Raw genomic sequence first — 12,506 nt, 5'->3', positions numbered from 1 at the left:
CTTTGATCTCAATAGGGACAGTTCATACTTTTAAGCAGTAGTGTCCAGATTCTGACACTGATTTTCTCTGATTAATACAGTGGCATTTCTGAGTATTTCACTGAAATGAATAGGAATGTTTGAGGAATAAGACACACAGCTTCACCAGCTTCAAACCCTCAGTATGAGCCAGGCCTCAAAAAATGACGAGATCTGCAAAATCAGGATGGCTTTTTAAGCTCGCCTTTTTAATGTGCTAAGAAACATTTGAGTCTCTTCAATTCAAAGAAGACTTACAACAGGATAATTCAGAAAACTGAGCTTCATACCTTACCCCTTGTTTCCAAGATATAGAGAATAAATAAACCTCCAGATATTGCGACACTCATGAGAATTTGTAATACCTGTATACAACTGACTAAGGTACACTAACTTATGTCACCATTCAAACAAACCAGGTTTCTAGAAATTGAAGAATCTTACTTTTTTTTTTGGTGTGAATTAGCAATGAATGAAAATTATCCTGACTGTACCTTGAATCAAACAACGCCAAAGCTGCAAGGCACTGCTACTACCCTGATGTTTCATTTGTCTTGTGCCCTGCTCTGTACTACCTAACGGTGGACTTCTGCTCTGCTTCACCACATCCCACCTCCTAAAGCTGTGCTTCTTGGTCCTCTCACCTTTCTGTGCTCCTTCCCATCTCCTCCTCTCCTCTCCCTCTATACACAGCACCGGAGGCATTGGCAGGGTGGGATCGGGGTATGAGCACAACCGTTGGGATTGGCCCTGGCTGCTTCTGGTGCGGTAGGACTGCAAAGCCTCCCTTCGCTCTTCATACCATGTTTATCCTATCCTCAGGTGAAGTTTTATGGGGTTTGTCTTGTTTTTTTAAGGAGGGAACACAAACCAAGTCTTTGTACCACAGAAGTGTCGGTCAGAAGGCTGCCAGAGCCATCACCTGCAGAAACCCTCTAGCACTGTAAATGCAAGGGTAACTTCTGCACACTAGCGCACGTGGAGAACCTGCCAGAAACACCCTGCATTTTGGCACCCGAAGCTCGGTCTCTGTGGCAACTGAGACCCCTTTTTTTTGGGGGGGGGGGGAGCGAACCGAGGCCCGGCACCCTCCGGCCGCGGTACCGACGGCTGCCCCGGGGCCGCCAAAGGCCGCGGGGGCCGGCGCCCCCCCGCCGCAGGGCGCTGCGGCACAGCCGGGCCACTTCCCGCTGCCCCGGGGCATGACAAATCCCTGCCCCCGGTCTCCTTTTGGGGGACTTTTCACTGGATCCGCGCCTTTCTCCTCATGACAAAAGCCGGGGCTTCCCCGTCGCCCTCGGGAGGCCTCGGCAGCGCGGCGGGCGGGCGGGCGGTGGGCCGCGACCCTCCCCTGCGCGGGGCGCTCCCCCGGGGAGGAGCCGGCCGGGTCCCACCGTGCCCGCTCGCCAAGTTCAACGCGGAGCAGCCAAACCCAGCCCCCTGGGCTCGGGGTGGGCGGGGAGGGCCGGCCAGGCGCCTCTGCCGCACGGAGCGGGAGGACGGGCAAAACTTTCCTGCGCGGCTGCGGCGAGGCACCCAGCGGCGGCGAGGCGGCGGACGGGGGCGAGGCGAGGCGGGCGCTGCCGGCATGGGCCCCGACACGCTGCAGCTCGGCGCCTACGGCGGGGCCGCCGCCGCCGCCCTGCTCCTCTGGGCCGTGTGCGTGCTCTGCAGGAGGAAAAGGTACCGGGGCGGGCAGCGAAGCGGCAGCGGGGCGCGGGCGGGCGGGGCCGGGGTCGCATCCGCATCCCCGCACGGGCGCCGCGGGGGAGCGGCCCGGCGAGGCGGGGCGGGCGCTGCCTGGGGAGCAGCCGCGCGGGGCCGCGCATTGGGCTGCGCTTCCCTCCGCCCGCCCCCCGCTCCCGCGAAGCCCTATCAGCGCCCAGCGCTGCCGGTGGCGGCGGCGCCGCGCTGGGGCCGGCGCTGCGGGCGGCCCGTGCGGCGGCGGAGGCGCCGCGCCGCCCGTGGGGTAGCGCAGGCATGTTCGGCGCGGCTGGAAAGCCCGAGGAGGCTGGTCCCTCGGTTCGCCAGCGCCTGAAAGCCCGTGTTCCAAAATAAGGAGGGCGCGGGGATATATGCAGCACGGAGCCCGGCCTCTGGCATGTTCCCATGTAAATGTAAATGACCGCGTGCTTGCTGATCACCTGGATTCTCCTCGTGCGCCCTATGTAGCAAGAGAGGGAGCGCAGAACTTGATAGCCGTCCCCCGGGCGTCCGAAGCGCGCTGCCCTCACCTCCTGCAGCGAGGTGGGTGCTTCTGCGGCTGCGTTACAAAATTAGCCCCCCCACCTCCAGGGTTTTTTTGTGGGTGATAATGAGTACAAGCAAACAAACTAGAACTTGAGTCTTTGACATTTCAGTGACTTTTTTTTATTAGTTTCAACGGTGTTGCTTGTAGTTCCTTCCAGCTATAGGCCTCACGACTTCACAGAAGCTGTGCGCACATGTTTTGAGACACTGAGCAGACTGAAAAAACAGTTTTGGGGGGTAAAACTAACAGTGTCTAGAAATACTCCTGTTGCTCTTTCTGAACAATACCTTTTTCCTCTTTGTGCTAACCTTTTCCCAGGTATTTTCTACTCATGTTGCTAATACCTGAGTCTCTTAAGTAGCTGATGAATAAACATGTAAAAGATTAGTGGAGAAGGGGAGGGATCAGTGTTGTCAGCATTGTTTGCTTAGTTTTTCTTTTTTTTTTTAATCACCTAATGAAACGCATAGCAATTAGTAAGCTTAATACTTATAAATAGCAAACAGTTACGTTTTCTAATCATTAATAGTTATTTTTGGAAGGCATAGGAATAGGTAAGTGCAAAAAAAGAAATTGTGGTACCGTTCTCTTAAAAAGGGTCAAAAAGTCAATTTGGCAGTTGTTAGACCAATGAACATAACTTTGGGACTGTGTATAATAATGTTAATGAAACAAATAACAAAAAAAACAGTAAAATTTCTTGTTTTGAGCTCTGAGGGCGTTTGGTCACTGACTGCAACAGCAATGGATTCTTTCCAAGATGTGTTTTGAAACCATTGGCAGTAGGGTTTAGGGTAGAAAGTCCAGTCCATCCCTTAAGTTTGTGGAAAAGACATCTGTTGACTGAATATTCGAGTGGGGTCATCCTGTTGAACTGCTTGACTTGCATACAATGCAGTTTCATGCTTCAGCTAAGCTGTCCGAATAGCTAGCTGATGCTGGACTGGTCACTCCTCCTCCTCTCCTGTAACTGCTTGGTCCCATCTCCTCCCTGTTGCTTATCTGACCCCTTGTGAGTTTGTTCTCCAGCAGAAAACTCTTTTTTGGATAGGCTTAGTTTTCTGCCACTTTGGCTCCCTGAATGAGGTTAGCACAGGAGGCAAAGGAGGAACAGTGAGGACATGATCCAGAAGCAAATGGGATTGGGTGTCATTTTAGGGTTAGGGAGCTGTTAGATTGGCTCATTTGTATTATAAAATTGTGCCTGTTACTAGTAGAAATTCTAGTAAGTTGTAATAGGCTGTATTTTTGATAATGCAAACAGGCAAAGCTCTTATCTATGAAGCTTTCAGCCAGATGCGAGTGGCAGGCAAAAAGGAATGCAGAACCCATTTTGAGAGTTATTTTCATAACCTACATGGCTGTAGAGGTTTTGAAGTCAACTCTTTAGAGCAAAATTTTTAGGGCATTTGTGCCACAACAGAATGATATTATACAGGAGGCCTTGGCAAGAAAGCTTGCTATCTTGCCCTAGAAAACAAACTGCTGTTTGTTTGGTTTGGTTTGGTTAATAAACTACTTGTTAGGTAAATGCCACAGGATTTAAACAGGTATAGAAAACACCAGTACGCAAGGACCTAGAAATAAAAAATGGTAAAACCCATCAACTTCTCTGTAGTACAGTCAGCAGCATAGGTTGCTGGTGTAGAAGTACTATCCTGCTCTAGTAAAATGTGTAAAATTAAATGTTTTTTTTTCACATAAAGGAAGAAGAGAAATTGTGCATGGTCCTAAGAAATGCTTGGCAGAAAGGATATTGTTAAGCAGCTATTTCTGGTCTGCATTAAGAAGGACCGTGCTAAGGGTGCAGTGGATTAAGAAATGAGGACATAGCTACGATTATGCTCCTCAGTTTTGGCGCAAGGTTGTGGTCTTTCCTTGTCATGTGTCCTCCACATGTCAGATTTCTTCTTTCTTCTCCTTCCGTCTGGATCTGAGAAAGCCAACTGTAGGCTGGGCTACCTTCCTCCTTCTCAGGTGTCCACAAAAACATTTGGGAACCTACTGACATCAGGAAAGGAGACTGTTGGTAAATAACAGCATGAATACATCCCAAAGTCATAGGTGTACTCCTGATCATGGGTGGTATGTGTTTGGACAGAACCTGAACCATTCTATTTTTGCAGAGCTTGTCTACACAAGAAGAAATACTGCTACTTACCTATGCAGGTATCTGTATAAAAAATAAATATGTTGCCCTAATGTCGGTATGCTTGTAGCAGCGGGCAAACTCTGTATAATGCTATTGTTCATCATATTTTAGGCACCAACGTAAACTTTACCAGTATAATAACATTTAACATTTTTAACCACATCTATACTTGGTCTCTAGCAAGGATAGCTACCATAATCAAATGTGTGTATAGGTATATATAAACTGAAGATGTGAAGTAAGTAAAAGTACACAGCTAAGTGTTAACTTAAGAGTTTTAAAAGTTTGTTTTGCCAGACAGTGTTTCTGTCTTACACTACTGAGGAGAAGTTGAACCACTTACATGGCTCTTATAATTACACTTCCAAGAACCTAACAGGAGTTTGTATGTCCCCATGATGAAAATTTCCCAAATCAGTCCCTAGTGTTTCTTGAGCAGGATATTGCAGGATTTCACCTTTTTTGGTCTTAGCTACTTAACTTCTTCTTCATTTGCTTTCAGGCTCAATGCTCCTTACTGTTTAAAAAATTCTGGTCAGAAAAGGTGTAGTATTGACTTATTGTTACTTTTTTCTATAATGCAGTTGGTGTAAATTAGTTTTTACCAGACTTCAGGGTGAGTTCAGTATAGGTTTTCCTATTAAAGCATTTAAATATACAGTTTGGAGACAGGAATTTCCTTTTGTATAAATGTTTATCATTTGAGTGCTGGTAGCAGTAATAGCATAAAGGAAACTAATTGGAGTCTTTGCCAGGTTTCATATCACAGATGGTGAAGAAACAGAACAAGAACAAAAGTTTCCTTAATCGCAGAAAATTTTATTTTGAATTAAACTTCAATGTCAAATGAGGCTCAGTGCCTTCTGTATGCTACAAAAAAGATCTCCCTCTTACTGGTTAATGGAGAAAAGCTTATCTAGGATGTTTGCTGGAGAAGGTATTTTCTCCAGAGCTTCCTTTCTCTGTTTCCCCATGTAGAAGTATTTCTGCTGTGGCAGAACTTGATGACTTCCTAGCATACAGATTATTCTTTTTTGTCTTCATAAAATGACTAAGTCAGCTCCAACTTTATGATTTTTTTTTGTTTTCAAACTGTTTTTCCACAAACTGTGCCCAGTCTCGCAGAGTGGGAGGTGGAACAGCAGGTGAAGGCAGCCTCTGCCTGTCTTACTGCAGTGATGCCCCTGAAGGCAGGGCAGCGCTTGGGAGAGGCCAGCAGGCATTGGCTTCCAGTGACATTTCTAGGTGTGGCAGGATTCCACTTTTTATTGTTCAAATTGATGTTTATATGGGGTTGCCAGCGTTTATTGCCTGTCCCTAACTGTAAATTATCACAAATTGTAACCAATAGTTTGGGAACATTGACGGGAAGCTCTGTGACTCCTTCCTTACTGGGCAGAGGCTGCAAATTACCAGGAAAGTGGAAAGGCTCAGACTGACCACAAATTAAAAACGCCAGGTCTGGCTAAGGGGATAGTGGGGAGAGATGGAAGAAAAATTGTTGCATCCTTTTTTTATCCGTTCAGATTTAATCCTGCAAGCCTGGGGTATGCATCACAAACTCTGTTCAGATAAATAAGATACAGACCCAACCTGAAAGTAACCGTAAGAGGATTATGTCTGCTTGAAAAGCTAACGCATGTCCTAAGTGAGCTGCACAGGTGATGGTTTGTGTTAAAATTACTCTGTCTGAAATATTTTAGGTTAGTAAGGTTGGTATTCTAGTTATTGGGACAGACTTCACAGCATTATTTGTGATGAATGATGCAATATAGGCTTCATGTAACCTGTGAGAATATTACATTACAGCAATACAGGAATTGCCTTGTTGGGCTAGACCAGGGCACATCTGTTCTAATGTATTATTTTTGAATAGTTTCTAATGCATCAGAAAGAAAATGGTCTGAAAAACCCTAAGCAGTATAATTGTAGAATAAAGTTAACATACGAAGAATTACTTGATAAATTTCTCAGCAACAATTTTGCTATGGCTTGTATCATGGATTTAATGTTCTGTTGGAGCAAAGCCTCTTTCATTTTTCTTTTATTCTGTCCTCCAAAATACCTCCAATCTATATGTTCACATTCATCTAAAATACTCTTCCAAGAGATTGTTTTCTTGAACCCAGATAGATATTGTTGAAAAGAATATAGATTTCTTCTTTGCTTTCAAGAACATCTTATCCTTCTCTGTGACAAGCTGTGAGCTTGCTAACAGCTCTCTTACCAAGCGAATTGTAGTTCACAAGATGTCATCAGCCTGTCTTTTTTACCACTTCTGCTAATTTAGGCAATATGTTAAGGTAGTTTTCCATTGGAAGGAACATCAGGAAGGACAAATAGAAGGATATGAGAAAAATCTAGCCTCTTCTTTCCCTTACCTAGGTTTTCTGCACAGGCCTTTTTCTGTATCTTCTTTGCTGGAATTGTAACGAGTGCATGCATTCTCATGACTCCTTTTGCTTAATTTCATTGTCCCCTCTTAGCTGTCCCCGCTTTTAAACATTTAGAACTGAAGGCTGAAACTGTTTAAAGCAGAAAAGTAACAGTTCAGTTTCTTAAATAACCTTAAAAAACCTTCCTGTAACCACCACACTTATGTTTTTTGTCTACTATACACTGCTGGGGCCAATTGTGGAAGCTTACTTCTCTGCATTCTTTTTCAGTTAGAGTTTAGCAATGGTCAAATAAAATGAAGTAAGCAAAACCTAATCTTCTCAAGATGTGCAGGATGCAGTTCACTGGCTTTTGAGTTCTTAAGCAGAAATAATAGAACTGGGGAGCCGTTTTGTTGTTGGCATTGCATAGTAGTGTGTCTCAAGATGGACTCTTCTTTTTTCTTTTTTCTTTTTTCTTTTTTCTTTTTTCTTTTTTCTTTTTTCTTTTTTCTTTTTTCTTTTTTCTTTTTTCTTTTTTCTTTTTTCTTTTTTCTTTTTTCTTTTTTCTTTTTTTTCTTTTTTCTTTTTTCTTTTTTCTTTTTTCTTTTTTCTTTTTTCTTTTTTCTTTTTTCTTTTTTCTTTTTTCTTTTTTCTTTTTTCTTTTTTCTTTTTTCTTTTTTCTTTTTTCTTTTTCCTTTTTCCTTTTTTCTTTTTTCTTTTTTCTTTTTCCTTTTTTCTTTTTTCTTTTTTCTTTTCCCCAGTGCTGCTTTTCAGCCCTCTGATATGTATTCTGTGTAGCATGTACAGCTCGAGTTCCTACCAAGCCTTTGAAGATGGCACTGCAGATGACACCTCTTTTAGTATATAACAAACTTCCAATAATCTATGATTTACAGTATTCTTTGCTTAAGGTACACTGCCACCTAGCAACAGTTTCCCTTCCCTCCCAGTCTTCTTGACCTACCTTATAGGGAGGGGGTCTGGTTTAGTTTGTACCTGGTCTGGTTTTGATCAGCATCCAGAACTCATTAATATATGCCATTCTGGTATGTGTGTGTGTGGAGGAGAACTGAAGATATTTTTAGTGCTGATATGGACTCTTAGTTTCAGGTTTCACAAAAATATGATAGTTTTCACTTTTGCAGTGTTTTTTTCCTTCCAGCACGTTCATGAAAAATGTCTGCAATTTTTTTCCTTCTGGAAATACTTAGTTTTGTTTTCTTCTGTTCATTATTCTTTGGAGGAAATAAAATTAAAGAGTTAAAGGGAATTGCTTTTAGTTCTGTTTATTATTGCGGTGCAACATGAACCATGGAGCAGCCATCTAGAGCACTATATGCAAATGAATGTAGTGTACAGAAAGTAGTGAACAATTAACCCTTACCTTCATCCTCCAGGCTGACAGTGCTAAAAGTATGAATGAGGAAAACCCAAGCAAATATAGAGTGCAGGATGGTATGCTTCATAAATTGGATTTGTGCTCACTACCATGTTTGCAGGAAGAGAGGACTGTAGATGGCAAATCTTAGCTGAAAGAATTCGAATAAAAAGGATGACATGAAAGAAGACCCAAAGGGGCAAATCTTAATCCTGGTGTCCTCTTAGAGGAGACATTAATTACTTCTCCTTCAAACATGATGGTGAAAATTGCCATCTAATCTGTTTTAATCATTGGTAATATAACTAGAAAGCTACATCATTCGGGGGTATTGCGTTCTGAGCCCCACCTATGAGACTGGGCGAAAGACTTGAGCCCAGACCCACAAAACTATTTAGGCCTCTAACTCCCACAGGGAAAGTCATTTCAGTGGGAAGGAGGGACTTTAATGCTTCTGTAGCACAAATTCTTGTCCTCTGACTCTGCCTCAGTTCCCCAGCTGTAAAACGGAGACCAATGTTAATTGCCAGAGAAAAATCTCTTGATGAAAAAGAATTCTTCCATGGTTTTACCTCTAAACATGTATTGGAGAACTGTTGCCTGTTCTTTCTCCTGTATGGTGAAGTGCAAGTTCTCAGTTACTGTTTTCAGCCACAAATACCACATCTTGTAGCAATATTCGGCTAAGGTGTTGGATCATATTGGTTGCTTTAGCATTTTGCTCAGTTATAAGAATTACTGTCCCACATAAAATGTTTTCCTCAATCAGGTATTTTGATTAATAAGGTAGGTAGGACTTGTTTTGGTAAAGTAAGATAACTGCTCTCAGTGCTGTATCTACTCAGTTATTTAACTTAGTGCATAGTAATGCCAAGTAGCGAGTGAATGCAGAAGCTGAAAGAAACTGCATAAGTGCAGTGTTAATACACTGTATGAAGTTAAGGAAAATCTCACACTTAAGTTGGCAGTCCTTTTCTCTTTTATACAAGTTTTATAGAGCTATTTGGTAGTGGAGCCAGGGTTGGAACTCATTTTCCTGACTTCTAGTTTCATAATAAAACTTGTTGTGTTTCCTTTCCAACAAACTTACCATATATATGACATTATAACTGTCTGGTAAACTAACTTTTTCAGCCATGAAGCAGATTTTGAATTCTGATTTAAAACTTTGGTAGTGATCCTTTTTCTTTTCTTTCCCCAGCATTTACTGATCCTTCTACAAGATGCGTGTAGGATTTTAGGCTAATATCCATTTGCACGCCGTCTGGGAGAATTTTGGCTGACTGAGAGTCCCATAAAACAAAAGTTTCCTCTTTACAAACCACATGGAGCTTGGCTGTAGATATTCAGTTCCTTTCTCCGCAAACTGTTTTTAATGGTGCCAGATTCTTCTGTTTCTTCTCCTTGTTTGGCACATGTCAGGAAAAAAAATCTTGGCTCTCATATAGAACATATCTTGTTTCCTCTTAACTGCTCGTACTTTCTATTCGTAATTTAAATCAGCAAAAAAATGCTATGGTTGTGCTTCTAGTGATTTAATGTTGTAGTTTCCTAAGCAATATTCTGATGTTCTAAAAAAAATTCTTTCATACTGTAAGCCTGACAGTAGGAGGTTCTAGCTAAATTTAATGGATGTGTCTCTCTTGATTTCAGAGAATATTTCATGATGTCCTGACAAGGTAGCCTGCTGTAGCCCTATGGAGGCAGATGAAGGAAGAACAGATGAGCAAAATGAAGCTAAAATGGGATGTTGGAAAGAACGTCTTCTCAGTTACACTGTTGTCCCTTCCTGATCCTACAGTGAAAACCCAGATTGCAACATTGCAGGGTCACGTCCATAGTGAGAAGTTGAACAAGCATCTCCTTCCTGCTCTGTGACATCCCAGGGACCTGTCAGAGATTGTATTAATGTTTTTCACAAGCTACTCAAACTCCTTGCTGACAGCCTCATTCTGCATACGTGCAGTCCTCCTTGGAGATGGGCAGAGTGGAGCACTGCTAAGTGTGGTTGCCGATCTCATTTTCTGTGTCCAGAAAATTAGCAAATATCTTACTTCTCTGTGCTTTCCTCACTCCAATTCTTTGCTTCTCAGAGGAGCTGTCTCCAGATATTTCTGGAGTGGTCACTGCAAATTTTTTGTCACTTGCTGCGCCTTAGGCTTTAATAACAAATAGTGCAAAATGGCCAAAATCCTATTAAAATGATTGAACAAAATTTGAAATTTTTGAATGATACATACAAAAAATCATTATAGGAAATTGCCTCATTTTCATTATTTTTTAAGTAGTGAAACATTTAGAAAAAAATGACAGTCTCATTTCAACGCTGCGCGAGAATGCAGAAATTTTGCAATTATTAGCTCTGACAGTAATTAGTTTAAAAATATGAAAAATGGGAACCAGAATGTGCCTTAATATGAGAAATTACTTCTGTTTAAAGCAATGTAGACAAACTATAGTGAATTTGTGATTAAAATGGAGTTCCTGAGAAGCTGGTATTTCAGTCTTTTTGTACTCTTCTTTCTTTCCTTTTGTATATATGCCTGCAGAAGAGTGGATTTGCCCCTTTGTCAGGATGTAATACAGTAGTGTGTTAAGACAACAGAGATGTTCTGTTTAACTTGCTAACAGGGCCCCAAGGAAGATCAGAGTCTCTTCAGATACTCATATCTATTTATTCTGGTTAACAAAAGAAAAAAGCTTACCTAAGGAAGATCAAATATGGTATCTCTTCAGGGACAACTTGTGTGACTTCCATTACTGATCCTCCCAACTGATGCTGCAGTAGGACAGCATTTGGTCATCATTTCCCTACCTGGGAAGTACTGCTTCATGTTTTTCCTCTTCAGTGCTGGCATGGTTTTTTAGGTTACAGTAGCACCTCTTCAGAGCTTCTGATGTGTGGTTAAATCATAGCCATACAAATTCTCTCCATATGGTTTTTCAGTGTGAGAAGCTTTGGGATTCTTCTTTGAAACTAGCTCAGTAAACAGTGGAGTCAACAACAAAGTGTATTTTTTTCCTTTAGTGATTCAGGAATTGATCTGTGATAGTTACTGATCTCAGGCCTGCTTTTATAAATGCTGATTCTTGGTTCAGACTTGTGCTTCATTAAGACAGAAGAAGCATCTGTGGAAGGTTTGCTTTTGTTTATGTAGGTAGCAGTATTTGTTAAATGTTTCCAGTCAACTATGTGTTTCTTCCTTATTCCTTTCAAAAATTTCAGTTATTTTGTTGGATGGGAATTTTTCAAGCTTTTTAAAGATTTTTAGATGTCTGGCTTAATTTTCAGGATGACAACTGTTTTGCTTACATATCAAAAGCTCCAAGCCCTACAGCTGGGGGTGAGGCGTATTGCCAGACCCTGCACTGCAATTCTTGTATGAGAATCCTTTTTGAAAAGGAGCAGCTGTGTAGCTGTATGAGAAGTGAAAATGTCTCACAGTTCAGGAATCATCCAAGAACCAATTGTAAAATACAGTGAACCAGCAGAATTGATCCTGTAGCAAAGTAAGGAGGAAAAATGAAACTACTGGGAGGATGGACTTGTACCTGGTGCTGTTTCTGACCCCAAATACATGCCTGAAAGATGCTAATTCAATGGCTCTGGGGCTTAGATGTTTGTATCTAATGGAGTTTAGCCTACAGTGCATACCAGTACAAAAAAAATGTTTGGGCTTTTCAGTAACAGTTCCCACTGGAGTATATGTGGCTGATACAGATACATTCCCAGGCTCTGAAGTATGACTAGCAGGATTCAGAGCCTGGACTTACTCTGAAGACTAAATAAGGGAAATTTGATGTTCATGTCCTAGTAGCTCACACGTCATATTTTTTAAAGCCAGGTTAAATTATCTGTCATTGCTAAGGAGCGACACAGAATTGTTCACAGCAGGACTGGAGAGTTTCCCCATGTCAATACTCAGTGGTTTGAGAAACAGCTGCTTGCGCAATATCTATTTTGTGGTTGAACAGACAGCTGAATTTCTGGCATTGCTGCTTTAAGATAGAAAAATGATAATTAAGCTTCAAGAAAAGAAATTCTTGCGTATGTGAATGAGTCAGAATTTTTTTCCATAAGCTGTTTAGTTTCTTGCATCCTATGTAGTGAAAACACTGCTAGATCCTCTTTGATATTATCACATTACTAGAGAAAGAAGCATTTTTTTCATAACCTGTGGACTTCATTGGATAGAACCATAGCAGATGTAATAAATTTAGGGTCTTAAAGGCTTCTTGTTATGAAGACTTTAAAATAAAACTGTGCATGTCTCTCCTGTTGGGTCTGCAGTACTAAGAAGCGAGTAGAGACAATGCTGAGAATCTGTT

The 12,506-nt window shown here is 42.0% G+C and overlaps 1 long non-coding RNA gene across 1 annotated transcript; it reads left to right on the top strand.

The window, feature by feature from the left end:
* Positions 1 to 1,482: 1,482 nt before the first annotated feature.
* LOC106494424 (uncharacterized) lies at positions 1,483 to 10,668 on the top strand. The gene is made up of 2 exons (XR_010883573.1): positions 1,483 to 1,701; positions 9,831 to 10,668. It is a non-coding gene; the product is annotated as an uncharacterized lncRNA (long non-coding RNA).
* The last annotated feature ends 1,838 nt before the right edge of the window (positions 10,669 to 12,506 follow it).

This window comes from Apteryx mantelli, chromosome 2 (genome assembly GCF_036417845.1).
Source record: "Apteryx mantelli isolate bAptMan1 chromosome 2, bAptMan1.hap1, whole genome shotgun sequence".
NCBI lineage: Eukaryota > Metazoa > Chordata > Aves > Apterygiformes > Apterygidae > Apteryx > Apteryx mantelli.
This window is presented reverse-complemented; position numbering and strand designations above follow the sequence as displayed.